Source organism: Stegostoma tigrinum, chromosome 8 (assembly GCF_030684315.1).
Source record: "Stegostoma tigrinum isolate sSteTig4 chromosome 8, sSteTig4.hap1, whole genome shotgun sequence".
Lineage (NCBI taxonomy): Eukaryota > Metazoa > Chordata > Chondrichthyes > Orectolobiformes > Stegostomatidae > Stegostoma > Stegostoma tigrinum.
Genome location: NC_081361.1, coordinates 3549694 through 3564576, shown reverse-complemented (window position 1 = coordinate 3564576; position 14883 = coordinate 3549694). Strand labels below are relative to the sequence as shown.

The window sequence follows — 14883 nt, the reverse complement described above, 5'->3', positions numbered from 1 at the left end:
ATTCTTTAGATGACATGTCCATCATGGGCCTCCTGTAGTGCCACAATGATGCCACCCGAAGATTGCAGGAACAGCAACTCATATTCCGCCTGGGAACCCTGCAGCCTAATGGTATCAATGTGGACTTCACCAGTTTCAAAATCTCCCCTTCCCCCACCGCATCCCCAAACCAGCCCAGTTCGTCCCCTCCCCCCACTGCACCACACAACCAGCCCAGCTCTTCCCCTCCACCCACTGCATCCCAAAACCAGTCCAACCTGTCTCTGCCTCCCTAACCTGTTCTTCCTCTCACCCATCCCTTCCTCCCACCCCAAGCCGCACCCCTTTGTACCTACTAACCTCATCCCACCTCCTTGACCTGTCCGTCTTCCCTGGACTGACCTATCCCCTCCCCACCTCCCCACCTATACTCTCCTCTCCAGCTATCTTCTTTTCTTTCCATCTTTGGTCCGCCTCCCCCTCTCTCCCTATTTATTCCAGAACCCTCACCCCATCCCCCTCTCTGATGAAGGGTCTAGGCCCGAAACATCAGCTTTTGTTCTCCTGATATGCTGCTTGGCCTGCTGTGTTCATCCAGCCTCACATTTTATTATCAATGGAAGGAAGGTGCGTGGAAGGTGGAAGACAGAAGGAGAACAGATATCATGTGGTCAGTTCAGTTATAGATTTCAATGTTCCTCCAGGCTGTAAAGTGACGAAGTGGCGTAAAAGAAAACAAAAAGAAAACAGAAAGAGATATGCAACCAGACAGCAGATGAGATTAAAAAAAAACTTATTCAAAATTTTAGGGGGTTGATACCCTGCTGATGGAGATAGATCGTTTTCTGCCTTGTATGTCTGGGCATTATTATCGACATCTGATTAAAATATGAACTGGAGCAGAACAACAATTGTAATACACAGAAATAAAGTCAATTTGACAAGCGAGTCGCTAACCCTCCAACTCTGGCAACATCCTTGTCAATCCTCAGCCCTTTCACAACATCCTTCCTATAGCAGTGAGACCAGAACTGCACACCATTCAGTCATGACGGAATGGCACAATTCTGTTCGGATGCATTATGGTCTTGTGATCTGAACACTCAGCAAAACCACCACAGTTTGAACTGACATATCAAACATGGGGAAAGGCACAGCAGCAAAGTAGTAGACTAATGGTCACTGTTTCAGGTCAATCTCTTCAGAATGAACATTTCCCATTCTGTCGAACATCCTCCCCACTCATCCACAATCACAGCCTGCCTGGACTGGCAATAAGCATTATCTTCTTTTGTGATTACACTTGTCAGGCAGGAGCAGGCTTGGCAGCAGAGCTGGGCTGTGAAGTAACAATCAACTTTATTGAGACAGAGTCAGTAGAAGGTGATCTGCTGTCAGGCAAACTGCAGTGATAAATGCAGACAACAACTTACACTCAAACAGTTGTACTGTTCCTGTCAGTGGCTAAACAACAGTGTTAAAAGGACTTCTGGTAGTTTTTGCAGCCTTGATCTTCAAAGTGTCTGTCTTGGGCCTTCATCTTCTGATTCTGGTTGGTCTCCACTGCACAGACACAGGTCTATTTTATCCTTGTTCTTATCTGATTAACTCCCCACTGTGCCCAGTCACAGTTCATATAAGCAACACTGACCTTAGTCAACCTCGTGATCTTCTGCATATTTATGCCTGTGCTGTTTTCCTCTTAACTCAGGGCTGCTACATCTATAATCCTTTATTTCACCAGCACTTCTGTACTCACTGACAAAAGAACTGCAAGAGCTTTCTTTAACTGTTACCTACACAAAACAGTTTCAAATCTGACTTAAAGTCCCAGCATGTCTAACTTGGCATCTTTTTGAACTTTTACTTTTTATGTTTTGTTTATCTACTGTCCTGCATGTCCATGAAGACCTCACCAACCTTTACAGATGCACCATACAAAGCATCCTATCGGGTGCATCATGGCCTGGTGCAACAACTGCTCAGCCCAAGGGCATAAGAAACTACAGAAAGTTGTGTGCACAGCACGAATCATCACAGAAGCCAAACTCTTATCCAGAGAATAACAGGTGTAGAGCTGGATGAACACAGCAGGCCAAGCAGCATCATAGGAGCAGGAAAGCTGACATTTCGGGTCTAGACCCTTCTTCAGAAATGGGGGAGGGAAAGGGAGTTCTGAAATAAATAGGGAGAGAGGGGGAGGCGGATTGAAGATGGATAGAGGAGATGATAGGTGGATAGGAGACAGGTCAAAGAGGCGGGGATGGAGCCTGTAAAGGTGAGTATAGGTGGGGAGATAGGGAGGAGATAGGTCAGTCCAGGGAGGATGGACAGGGCAAGGGGGCAGGGTGAGGTTAGTAGGTAGGAGATGGGGGTGGGGCTTGAGGTGGGAGGAGGGGATAGGTGGGAGGAAGGACAGGTTAGGGAGGCAGGGACAAGCTGGGATGGTTTTGGGATGCAGTGGGGGGAGGGGAGATTTTGAAGCTGGTGAAGTCCACATTGATACGTTTTGGGCTGCAGGCTTCCCAAGCGGAATAGGAGTTGTCGTTCCTGCAACCTTCGGGTGGCATCGTTGTGGCACTGCGGGAGGCCCAGGATGGATATGTCGTCTGAGGAATGGGAGGGGGAGTTAAAATGGTTTGCAACTGGAAGGTGCAGTTGTTTAGTGTGAACCAAGCGTAGGTGATCTGAAAAGCAGTCTTCAAGCCTCCGCTTGGTTTCCCCAATGTAGAGGAGGCCACAACGGCAACAGCCATGGACTTCATTTACACTTCTCTTTGCTGCAGAAAGGCTGCCAACATCATCAATGACCCGTCCCATCTCGGTAATGCTCTCATCCAACTTCTTCCATTGGGCAGAAGATTGAACACATCCATCAAGGGGTTGAAGAACAGCTTCTTCTCTGCCATTATTCGACTGATGAATGGACTCTGTAACTCCAAATAGTGTTGATCTTGCTTTGCACACCTCCTATGCAGGCATAACCTTGCATGCCTTGCTCTGTCTATGCACACTTTGATCTGTAAATCATTGTTTGCTATGATCTGCCTGCACCGCTCTCAAAAACACTTCACTGTACTTCGGTACACGAGACAACATAAATCAAAATCAAAACATTCTAATGGCAATCGATGTTAGCTTTCAATAATCTTCAAAGTCAATGTTGAAACTCATCTTGTTGCTGACTTCATAAAATTGCAGGATGAAACCAGAGCAAGAGTGACCTGGCCCTCCAGATCTGAGCAAGGATAAGGGTTAGAAGTGGTTCCAAAAAGACATTTCAGGTGACTATTCAAAAAGGAAACTGAAAATTTTGTCAAGTGTCCCAAACCCCCGGCCTGTCCAAATTTGTACAGATGCACACTTAATCAATTCCAGTTTGTACTCCACATGCTGCCTATTGCTTTGACCTGGTGCTCCTGTAAGTTTCAGCAAAGGTGCAGACAGTCTTCTCAAATCTTTGCTCTCACCGCTCCGATGCTTTTGGTCTTCACTCAGAGTTTCAGGGCGCCACATGGTCCTGGAAAAGACTCCCACTTCTCCTTGTGCAGGGGCAGACACAGTTATTGTGGGGCAAAGTGTTGTGACGGGAGATAGAGGTGGTATGTTAGGTGCTCCCTTGGTTTTGCAGTGAAAATAGTGAGAAGAGGAGAGCATTTTATGTGACATTCCTTGCTCCCAGTCTCCTCTTCTGTAGCAGCATCCCAACAAAACCATGACTCTGAGGTAGAGGCGATTACTGACATTTTGCAAGCCCATCGATACAAATATTGATCAGCCTGATTAAGGCATCAGAAATCTTCTGTACCTTTGTGGTCATGACTTGTAATGGATTGAGTGCAGAGTAATGCCTTAAGTTCCATGCGACATCCGTACTCTCTAATGACAGTCTCTGAAACCTTTGCCATCATTAAGGCCATATGTGTTTTTTGCACTCCTGCAATTCCCCTTTCCAGATATTTTTCTGACCCACCCCACTTACAACACTCCAGGGTTGGAGCTGCTGACAACCCAAACTACGGAATTTCCTCCCTAAACCTCTCTCTTATTCTTTCTGATACATCGTAAAATTGATATCTTTAATCGATGTTTTGCTCATCTGTGAAGCACCTCGAACATAGAACGTAGAACAATGCAGCACAGAACAGACCTTTCGGCCCTCGATGTTGCGCCGACTTGTGAACTAATCTAAGCCCCTTGCCCTATGCTACCCCATCATTATCCATATGCTTATCCAAGGACTGTTTAAATGTCCCTAATGTGGCTGAGTTAACTACACTGGCAGGCAGGGTGTTCCATGCCCTTACCACTCTCTGAGTAAAGAACCTGCCTCTGACATCTGTCTTAAATCTAACACCCCTCAATTTGTAGCTATGTCCCCTTGTACAAGCTGAAGTCATCATCCTCGGAAAAAGGCTCTCACTGTCCACCCTATTTAATCCTCTGAACATCTTGTATGTCTCTATTAAATCCCCTCTTAGCCTCCTTCTCTACAATGAGAGAACAGACCCAAGTCCCTCAGCCTTTCTTCATAGGGTCTACGCTCCAGACCAGGCAACATCCTGGTAAATCTCCTCTGCACCTTTTCCAATGCTTCCACATCCTTCCTGTAATGGGGCGACCAGAATTGCACGCAATATTCGAAACGAGGCCACACTAGCATTTTCTACAGTTGCAGCATGACATCATGGCTCCGGAACTCAGTCCCTCTACCAAAAAAACCTAATACACCGTAAGCCTTCTTAACAGCACGATCAACCTGGGTGGCAACTTTCAGGGATCTTAGTACATGGGCACCAAGATCCCTCTGCACAGCCACACTACCAAGAATCTTTCCGTTGACCCGGTATTCTGCCTTCCTATTATTCTTGCCAAAGTGAATCACCTCACATTTAATCCATATTAAACTCCATTTGCCACCTTCCAGCCCAATTCTGCAGTTTATCCAAGTCTCCCTGCAACCCGCAACATTCTTCCACACTGTCCACCACTCCACTGACTTTAGTGTCATCTGCAAATTTACTAACCCATCCACCTGTGCCTGCGTCCAAGTCATTTATAAAAATGACAAACAGCAGTGGTCCCAAAACAAATCCTTGAGGCACACCACTAGTAACTGGACTCCAGGCTGAATATTTTCCATCAACCACCACTCGTTGCCTTCTTACAGAACGCGAGTTTCTAATCCAAACTGCTAATTCTCCCTCAATCCCGTGTCTCTGTATTCTCTTCAATATCCTACCATGTGGAACCTTATCAAAGGCTTTACTGAAGTCCATGTACACCACGTCAACTGCCCTTCCCTCATCCACATGCTTGGTCACCTTCTCAAAAAACTCAATGAGTTTTGGGAGTCACAACCTGCCCTTGACGAATCCATGCTGACTATCTCCAATCAAATTGTTGCTTGCTAGATGATAATAAATCCTATCTCTTATAATCCTTCCCAAAATGTTTCCTACAACAGATGTAAGGCTCACACGTCTATAATTACCTGGGTCAGCCCCACTGCCCTTCTTGAACAAGGGCACAACATTTGCAATCCTCCAGACCTCTGGTACTGAACCTGTAGATAATGAGGACTCAAAGATCAAGGCCAAAGACTCCGCCACCTCCTCTCTGGCTTCCCAGACAATCCTCAGAAAAATCCCATCTGGCCCAGGGGATTTATCTACTTCACACCTTCTAGAATTGATCACACCTCCTCCTTACTAACCTTAATCCTTTCAATTCTAGTAGCCTGTAACTCAGTAACCTCCTCTACAATATTCTCCTGTTTCTCAGTGAAAACAGATGAGAAATAATCATTTAGCACCTCTCCAATCTCCACAGGGTCCACACACAACTTCCCACTTCTGTCTTTGACTGGCCCTATTCCTCCCCGAGACATCGTCTTATTCCTCACATACCTATAGAACGCTTTAGGGTTCTCCTTTATTCTACCTGCCAATGTCTGCTCATGTCCCTTCCTTGCTCTTCTTAACTCTCTCTTTAAATCCTTACTAGCTAATCTGTAACTCTCCATCGCCTCATCTGAACCATCTTGTCTCATCGTCACATATGCCTCCCTCTTCTGCTTAACAAGAGATACAATTTCTTTCGTAAACCACAGTTCCCTTACCTTATCGCTTCCTCCCTGCCTGACAGGGACATACTTATTAAGGACAGCAATATCTGTTCCATAAACCAGCTCCACATTTCGATTGTCCCCATCCCTTGCATTTTGCTAACCCATTCTATGCCTCCTAAGTCTTGCCTAATCGCATTATAATTGCCCTTCCCCCATCTATAACTCTTGCCCTGTGGCATACTCCTAAACCTTTCCATTGCTACAGTAAACATAACCAAATTATGGTCACTCTGTCCAAAGTGCTCACCTACCACTAAATCAAACACCTGGCCTGGTTCATTACCAAGTACCAGATCCAGTGTGGCCTCCCCTCTTGTCGGTCCTTCGACATACCAAGTCAGGAAACCCTCCTGCACACATTGGACAAAAACTGACGCATCCAACATACTAGAGTTATAGCATTTCCATTCAATGTTAGAGAGGTTAATATCTGCCATAATGACCACCCTGTTCTTTTCACTCCTGCCCAGAATCATTTTGCCAATCCACTCCTCCACATCCCTGGAACTTTGCGGGGGCCTATAAAAAACTCCCAGCAGTGTGACCTCTCCTCTCCTGTTTCTGACCTCAGCCCATACCACCTCATCAAAAGTTCTTTCAGCCACCGTTGTACTGTCCTTGGCTAACAAAGCCACACCTCCCCCTCTTTTACCATCTTCCCTGACCTCAATGAAAGATCTAAACCCTGGAACTTGCAACATCCATTCCTGACCCTGCTCTATCCAAGTCTCTGAAACAGCCAAAACATCGAGGAAAATGACAGAGTAAAAGTTTCCACAAAATACAAGCTGTTTTGCCGTACATTAGGAGAATCAGGAGTGGCCCTTTTTTTCCCCATCTCGGGATGAACCCTCACCATCACTCACAGAGCTAATGAACAGCAGGAAAAATCTTCACCACTGACTACCTGCACTCACCTATCACCTTCCCACCTACCTTCCCCAGCCCCCACTCTGTTTATGTCTCAGCTCCCATCCCCTCCCCCACTTCTGAAGAAAGGTCCTGAACCATCAACTTTCCTGCTCCTCTGATGGTGCCTGGCTCACTGTGTTCCTCCAACTCCACACTGTGTCAACTGTGACTCCAGCACCTGCAGCTATTGCTGTCTCCCTGTGAGCGATGTCAGCTTTGGTTCAATAGGAGCACGGGACAGGGCTTGGAGGACCCAATGGAAGCGGCCTACCCTCCAACCAATCAGAGCGAGTGAGAGATAATGGGAACTGCAGATGCTGGAGATTCCAAGATAATAAAATGTGAGGCTGGATGAACACAGCAGGACAAGCAGCATCTCAGGAGCACAAAAGCTGACGTTTCGGGCCTAGACCCTTCATCAGAGAGCGAGTGAGATGTTTGTCTGAAAATCACGTGATCGTCTTTGTCCGGAGACGCAATATCTCTGCGACTGAAGGTTAGCTGCTTGCCGAAAGTACAGTACACGGGACAAAAAGGAAAGCTGCAAAAAAACGGGAGGGAAATACTTTCGGTATTGACTGAGAGGCTTTAATAGCCGTTGATGCATGTCAGAAAACAAATTTTAACATGCCGGCCCCGTGTTTTGCAGGAAACGGAAAAACTGCTGCGGACCTGAGGCTGCGATAGGCAGAGGTAATTGCCACCATCTTTATTAGGGGCAATGATCTTCGGGACTCATGCCGGATCGCCATATTTATAGGTGGCAATCTGCAGTGGAACGCAAGCGCAGCCTTTCTTGCTTGGGAGGGGAGATTAAGACAAGAGAAATGTTTGTTTTTGTTTTTCTGGACTTCTTTCCCAGACTGTGGGACATGGCGTGTATTTCCTGGGAAGGACTTTTGACACTGGCGGAGTACTGGCTTCAGGCAGTATAAATTGCTGCAAGTTATACGTTAGATATTTAATGGAGGAGAAATGCCGAAAACGCGTTCAGAACTGCATGTTCAAAAACAAAGTTGCTGGAAAAGCTCAGTAGGTTTGGTAGCATCTGTGAAAGAAAAAAAAATAACGTTTCGGATCCGCTAACCCTTGCTTAGAACTTCATGTTACCTGTTGCACTCTCACTGTAGGAAGTCCTGCTTTAAATATTATGATCTATTAAAGCATATCCGTTTGCCCAGTATTCATATGATTGGGATCAAATCACTGAAAGTGCTCTGAGTCCCCTTGTGCTCCCTGGTCAAATTTATTAATGTCTGACTTCCTCAGTCTCTAATAATGGGTGTATTTTACCTCTGCATTTTTCTGTGTGGGGGAGCAGGGTGCTTTGAAGAGGAGGATTTATACATAACTAACAGAAACCAAGAGAAATGTTTGCCTTTTCCAGACAATCTTGTTGTTTTTTCTGGATTTCTGTCCAGGGCTGACTGTTATTTGTCTCTTGTGGATTTGCTTTGCAGGATATTTATTGAGAATAATTTGCAGACCAGGATCACAAAGCAAGTTCTCCATTAAGCGGAGTGATCAGGATCTGAGTATCATTGACACTTAACTGGGAAAGGGAAGAGGTTTAACCATTCTATGCGTGGGAGAATATTCCTGGTAAGTTTGTAACTTGAAAGCAGGATATTCAAATTTTTGGTTTGATCACCCCTGGGACAAGTGTTCAGTTCTATATCCTGCAGCTGAGAAAGGAGATATTGGCCTGAGAGGGGTAGATTTGTCCAAACAACACCTAGTCTCTTTGAAAGAACTGCCATATTTAGTCCCAATCGCCTACTTCATGATTTTAATCTATACATTTTTCATTCTTGAATACCTGCAAACTTCCTTTTAAAATTCCTTATGGGCACAAATTCCAGCACCCCTCCAGGTGGAATCTTCCATTTCCTGACAACTCCATTGATCCTGAAACTGAAGTCTGTGTTGATTCCTGAGGGTTATAAATTACTGCATTTAATGTGAAGATGCTGTTCCCTGAGCTTCCATTGAGCTGTGTTGAAACAGTATGGGAGGCTGAGATCAGAGTGGGTGTGAGCAGACAATGAAAATGAAAAGGCTGCACTGTGGGGAAACCAAGCGGAGGCTTGGGGACCGCTTTGCAGAACACCTCCGCTCAGTTCGCAACAAACAACTGCACCTCCCAGTCGCAAACCATTTCCACTCCCCCTCCCATTCTCTTGATGACATGTCCATCATGGGCCTCCTGCACTGCCACAATGATGCCACCCGAAGGTTGCAGGAACAGCAACTCATATTCCGCCTGGGAACCCTGCAGCCATATGGTATCAATGTGGACTTCACCAGTTTCAAAATCTCCCCTTCCCCCACTGCATCCCTAAACCAGCCCAGTTCATCCCCTCCCCCCACTGCACCACACAACCAGCCCAGCTCTTCCCCCCCACCCACTGCATCCCAAAACCAGTCCAACCTGTCTCTGCCTCCCTAACCGGTTCTTCCTCTCACCCATCCCTTCCTCCCACCCCAAGCCGCACCCCCAGCTACCTACTAACCTCATCCCACCTCCTTGACCTGTCCGTCTTCCCTGGACTGACCTATCCCCTCCCTACCTCCCCACCCACACCTTCTCCACCTATCTTCTTTACTCTCCATCTTCGGTCCGCCTCCCCCTCTCTCCCTATTTATTCCAGTTCCCTCCCCCCATCCCCCTCTCTGATGAAGGGTCTAGGCCCGAAACGTCAGCTTTTGTGCTCCTGAGATGCTGCTTGGCCTGCTGTGTTCATCCAGCCTCACATTTTATTATCTTGGAATCTCCAGCATCTGCAGTTCCCATTATCACTGTGAGTACTGCTTGGCTAAGTGAGAGTGCTTTGGAGTTGGGTGAAACAGAAAGTGAAACTGAAAGATTGAGTGTGATGCTCAGTCTCAGTTTGGGCAGTTCAGAAAGTCTCTCAAATTGATATTTGATACCGTAAAGAACTTTCTTACAGTTTTTAAAGTATGTATTAGCTTAAATAAAGTTAGGGGCTTTAGGTTTATAATAGTAATGTTTGAAATTAAGGGGGAGGACCTAGCTTAATTAAATTCTTTTTAAGGCAGAAACTGGTTTAATCTGGAGAGAAGTCATAACAGAAGACATCACATCTGTGGTGTGCTCCTCTTGCACAATAGAACATAGGCTCTTGATGTTGTGTCGACCTGTGAAACCACACTGAAGCCCATTTAACCCACACTATTCCATTATCATCCATATGTTTATCCAATGACTACTTAAATGCCCTTAAACTTGGCGAGTCGACTACTGTTGCAGGCAGGGCATTGCACGCCCTTATTACTCTGAGTACAGAACCTATGTCTGACATCTGTACGATATCTATGACCCGTCAATCTAAAGCTATATCCCCTCGTGCTAGCCAGCTCCATCTGAGGAAAAAGGATCTCAGTGTCCACCCTATCTAATCCTCATATCATCTTGTATGTCTCTATTAGGTCACCTCTGAACCTTCTCTTTAACGAAAACAGCCTAAAGTCCCTCAACCTTTCCTCATAAGACCTTCCCTTGATACCAGGCAACATTCTGGTAAATCTCCTGTGCACCCTTTCCAATGCTTGCACATCCTTCCTGCGATGCGGTGACCAGAACTCCGAGTGCGGCCGCACCAGAGTTTCGTACGGCTGCAATATGACCTCATGGTTCTGAAACTCAATCCCTCGATCAGTAAAAACGAACACATTGTACACCTTCTTAACAACCCTATCAACTTGTGGAAACTTTCAGGGATCTATGTACATGGACACGGAGATCTCTTTGCTCATCCACACTACCAAGAATCTTACCATTCGCCCAGTACTCTGTATTCCTGTTACTCCTTCCAACGTGAATCACCTCACAGTTTTCCGCATTAAACTCCGGGACATTACCAGTGTCCCTATTGGCTATTTGCGCAGGAAGTGTGTCCATCTGCAGCTACTGGTTAACTGCTTTTCAGAGCTTGAGCTGTGGGTGCAGTCAGTATGGAGCATCCATGGTAACTGAGAAGGTTGTGGTCGCATTCTCAACAGATTGGTCACGCAGCAGGTGAAGATTACACAGACAGCAAGGGAATGGGTGACCATCAGACCAGTAAAAGGCTCAGAAAGGAAGTGCTTGAGTCATCCCCCTCAAATAGATATACTGTTTTGGGTACTGTCCGGGGGTGGGGGTGATGTTGGGGTGGCCACTTGGGAAGCAGCATCAGTCGGGTTCATGGCACTCGGAGTAACTCCGCTGCATAGAAGGGGAGGGAAACGATGAATATGACTGTAGAGACAGGGGATTCGATAGTAAGGGATAGAGAGAGACATGAATCCAGGATGGTATGTTGCCTCCCTGGTGCCAGGATTAGCAATGACATGGAGCAGCTTCAGGACATTCTGGAGTGGGAGGATGAACATCCGATTGTACCAGTGACATAGGAAAACCAAGGGAGGAGGACCTGAAAGCTGAAGATAGGAAGTTAAGAGATACACTAAAATACGAGATCTCAAATGTAGTATTGTCAAGCTTACACCCAGTGCCACATTGTTGTCGGGAGAAGTTTGTGTTGTGGTCAGTTGTACAAGTGACCTTTATTCAGAGCTCTGTTACCGCATGTGTGGGAGAGGCCAGAGTCCACTCCAAACCTGGCTTTCACATGAGGCCTAATTCCCCTCTTAAATACAGCTCAGATTGGAAGAGTGGACAGTGACACTCAAACTTTCCCTGGCTGATTGTGATATTTTTATTCCATTCGCTAGGTGTTATTTACATGCAATATTGTTGTCATTGTTAGCCACACACCCCAAATCAACATACCCAATCCAGTAAGCAAACCATTTTCCTAGGATGGTGACGGCGAGTAGGAGGGGGCATAGCTTTAAATTGAGGGGTGAAAGATATAGGACAGATGCCAGAGGTAGTTTCTTTACTCAGAGTAGTAAGGGAATGGAACGCTTTGCCTGCAACGGGAGTAGATTTGCCAACTTTAGGTACATTTAACTCGTCATTGGACAAGCATATGGACGTACATGGAATAGTGTAGGTTAGATGGGCTTGAGATCGGTATGACAGGTCGGCACAACATCGAGGGCCGAAGGGCCTGTACTGTGCTGTAATGTTCTATGTTCTATGTTCAAACAATTGTGGACAACACTATGTTCAGTCCTAAACCCTCCTATAATCTCCTGAGGTTATCTAGAAAACTACTTCGTCTGTCTTTGGGACCTGGCAATGCTTTTGACAGTTACATCCCTCCTCAGACATTTGCCAGCTGCACCACATTTTTTGCCAAAACCAAAATAGTAGCTTCTCACTAAGAACTTTTCCAAATTCTCTACTAACTGTAATGTGGATTGTTAGGAATTGTGATTAAGTCTTTTAAACTCAACTCTGATATAAAGTTACAATTTTGTAATACAAATTGTGGAAAAATCCCTCTCTCACTTCAGCTTAAGAGATCAAACAGTGTTTCTGACTTGCTGCAGTTTACAATCCCAACGATTTGCATTCTGTAAATGATTTTTAAACTGAAGTTTCATTTTCTACTCTAAGCGCTTTCCATTATTACTTTCTTGTTCTAATAAAAAGCATCTATTCAAATTCCACCGAGGGTGAAATTCAGTCACCTTTAGAGCTTTACCAAGCCATGAAAGAGAACTTGTTTAGATTTCACAAATAACTAAGGCACTAACCATATCTTCATTTTGGATTTTGTAATCCATCTTTGTCACTCTTCCCTTGATCTTTGGATGTAAGAATTTATTCAAATTATCCATATCTACATTTCAATTGTTTTATCTCTCTGCAGCCCTGACTTCTCTCTTTATAACCTTTCTTTGCCCCTTCCTATGTTGTTGGTCTTTTAGAGGTTGTGTTTACACCATTTATTGCTTTGCCTTCCATAATGATACAGTGAGCTGCTTTTATTGCTGACAAACATTTGCTCAAGGAATTCAACTAACCATTTCACGTTAATTGGTTGTTTGCATTTCTGGTTACAATTACCTAAACAGTTCAGAATGCTGTAGGATCAGACTTTTGCTTCTACTTTTTATTAAGTAACAAACTTGTGATTGTGGCTGAACCAGGCCTTTAAAAACTGCCTCTTGTTAAAATGCTTATGTGTTTTGAACTGTCTGTTTACAGAAACCCCAGTAAATTCCCTAATGTTCCTTCTCAACAGGACTCTTTTATACCCCCACAGGACCTTTTGTGATCTAATCCAGTAACAGTGTGAGCTGCTACAATGCACGTGCTAGTAAAAGCATAAGAGGACAGATGAGATGAGTGCATGGCTGGAGCTATAACTTAAAAGGTTTGGATTCCTGAGGCATTGAGACTTTGTTTGTTTCTGGGGAAGGTGGGACATGCACAAGCTTGAACAATTGTCCTGGGCAGAGCTGGGACAGATATTCTTGTTGATGCTTTTGCTAGTTCCACTGGTGAGGATTTAAACTCGTATGACAGGGGAATGGGAACCAAAGTATACCTTTAGCAGTAAAAGACTCAAATCAGCAAATGGGACGTGAAATTAGTTCATGATGTTTTCGGTGGCTGAAAGATTAAAAGAAAGAAGGATTAATCAAGATCAAATCGCTTTTCATACATCAGTCCTGTGATCCCAGGAATTGGTCTGGTGAACCTTCTTTACGATCATTCAGTAGCCAGGGCATCCTTCCTCTGGAAAGGAGAACAAAGGTGCACACGACTCCAGGTGTGGTCTCACCAAGGCCCTTATAGAAAGATATCCCTCTTCCTGTACTCGAATCCTCTCAATGAAGGCCGAAATATCATTTGCATTCTTCACTACTTGCTGCTGCCTGTTTTCTAAAAGAGAACAGGAGAGAAACACGGAACTAAATGGGGTCAGACACTCGGGTAAAATTGTTGAACACAATGTCCCCATTGTATCGGTGCTGGCCATCAAGCACCTATTGAAGCTAGGCCCATTTTCTGGCACTTGGTGTGTAACCTGTATTATGGTGCAATGGATGATCATCTCAACACTTCTTCAAGATTGCAATGGTTCCTGCATCTATCACCATTTCAGATGCTGCCAGATCTGCTGTGTATCTCCATCTTTTTCTGTTTTTATTTCAGATTTCAGGTATTTTGCTGCATCTTAGTCCTTCAGAAGCATCAAAGGGTATGGGGAGAAAACAGGAATTGGATTCATTTTCAGATGTATAAAATGCATGTCTGTCCAAACTATCTCTTTTTGTAGTTTTGGGCAAACGCTGAATGTTTCCCTTCCCTGAAGGACATTTAATGAACCAGTTCAGTTTTACTGATAATCCAGCTGTGGCCCTAAGTGTTGGATCCACAATTGACCAGATTTATTTCTGAGTTTCACAATCTTTATGTGTGTTCTTCTGGTTTCTCTCTCTCTGCTTTTCTGTTTGAAATTTTGATTGCATTCAGAGAAATCAAACAAAACCACACCCAGATCTGACACTCAATCTGTTTGTCATAACCTAATTATCTCAGGATTTTGAACATTGAAGGAAGAAGCACTGTTCACACCAGGGAGAAATGCGTATTGTTTGTGTGTCGAAGAGTCTGTGAAGATTCATCTGAAATGTCCAAACACCAGCGCAGTCGCACTGGGGAGAGACTGTGGGAAGGGATTTATTTACCCATCCGAGCTGGAAATGCACCAACGCAGTCACACTGGGGAGAAACCATTCATTTGCTCTGATTGTGGGCTGGGATTTACTCAGTCAAACAACCTGCTGATACACCAGCGAGTTCACAGTGGGGAGAGACCGTTTGCCTGCTCTGTGTGGGAAAGGATTTGCGCAGACATCTCACCTGCTGAAACACCAGTGAATTCACACAGGAGAGCGGCCATTCACTTGCTCTGTATGTGGGGAAAAAATTTGCT

At 45.1% G+C, this 14883-nt stretch overlaps 1 long non-coding RNA gene across 2 annotated transcripts; it reads left to right on the top strand.

Annotated features, from left to right (window-relative positions):
• The first annotated feature begins 7457 nt into the window (after positions 1-7457).
• Positions 7458-14476, top strand: LOC132209891 (uncharacterized). Of its 2 annotated transcripts, none has more exons than XR_009446035.1 (3): positions 7458-7714; positions 8482-8623; positions 13183-14476. It is a non-coding gene; the product is annotated as an uncharacterized LOC132209891 (long non-coding RNA). The 2 variants fall into 2 exon arrangements; XR_009446034.1 differs by having other exon boundaries at positions 7459-7714; positions 13204-14474.
• The last annotated feature ends 407 nt before the right edge of the window (positions 14477-14883 follow it).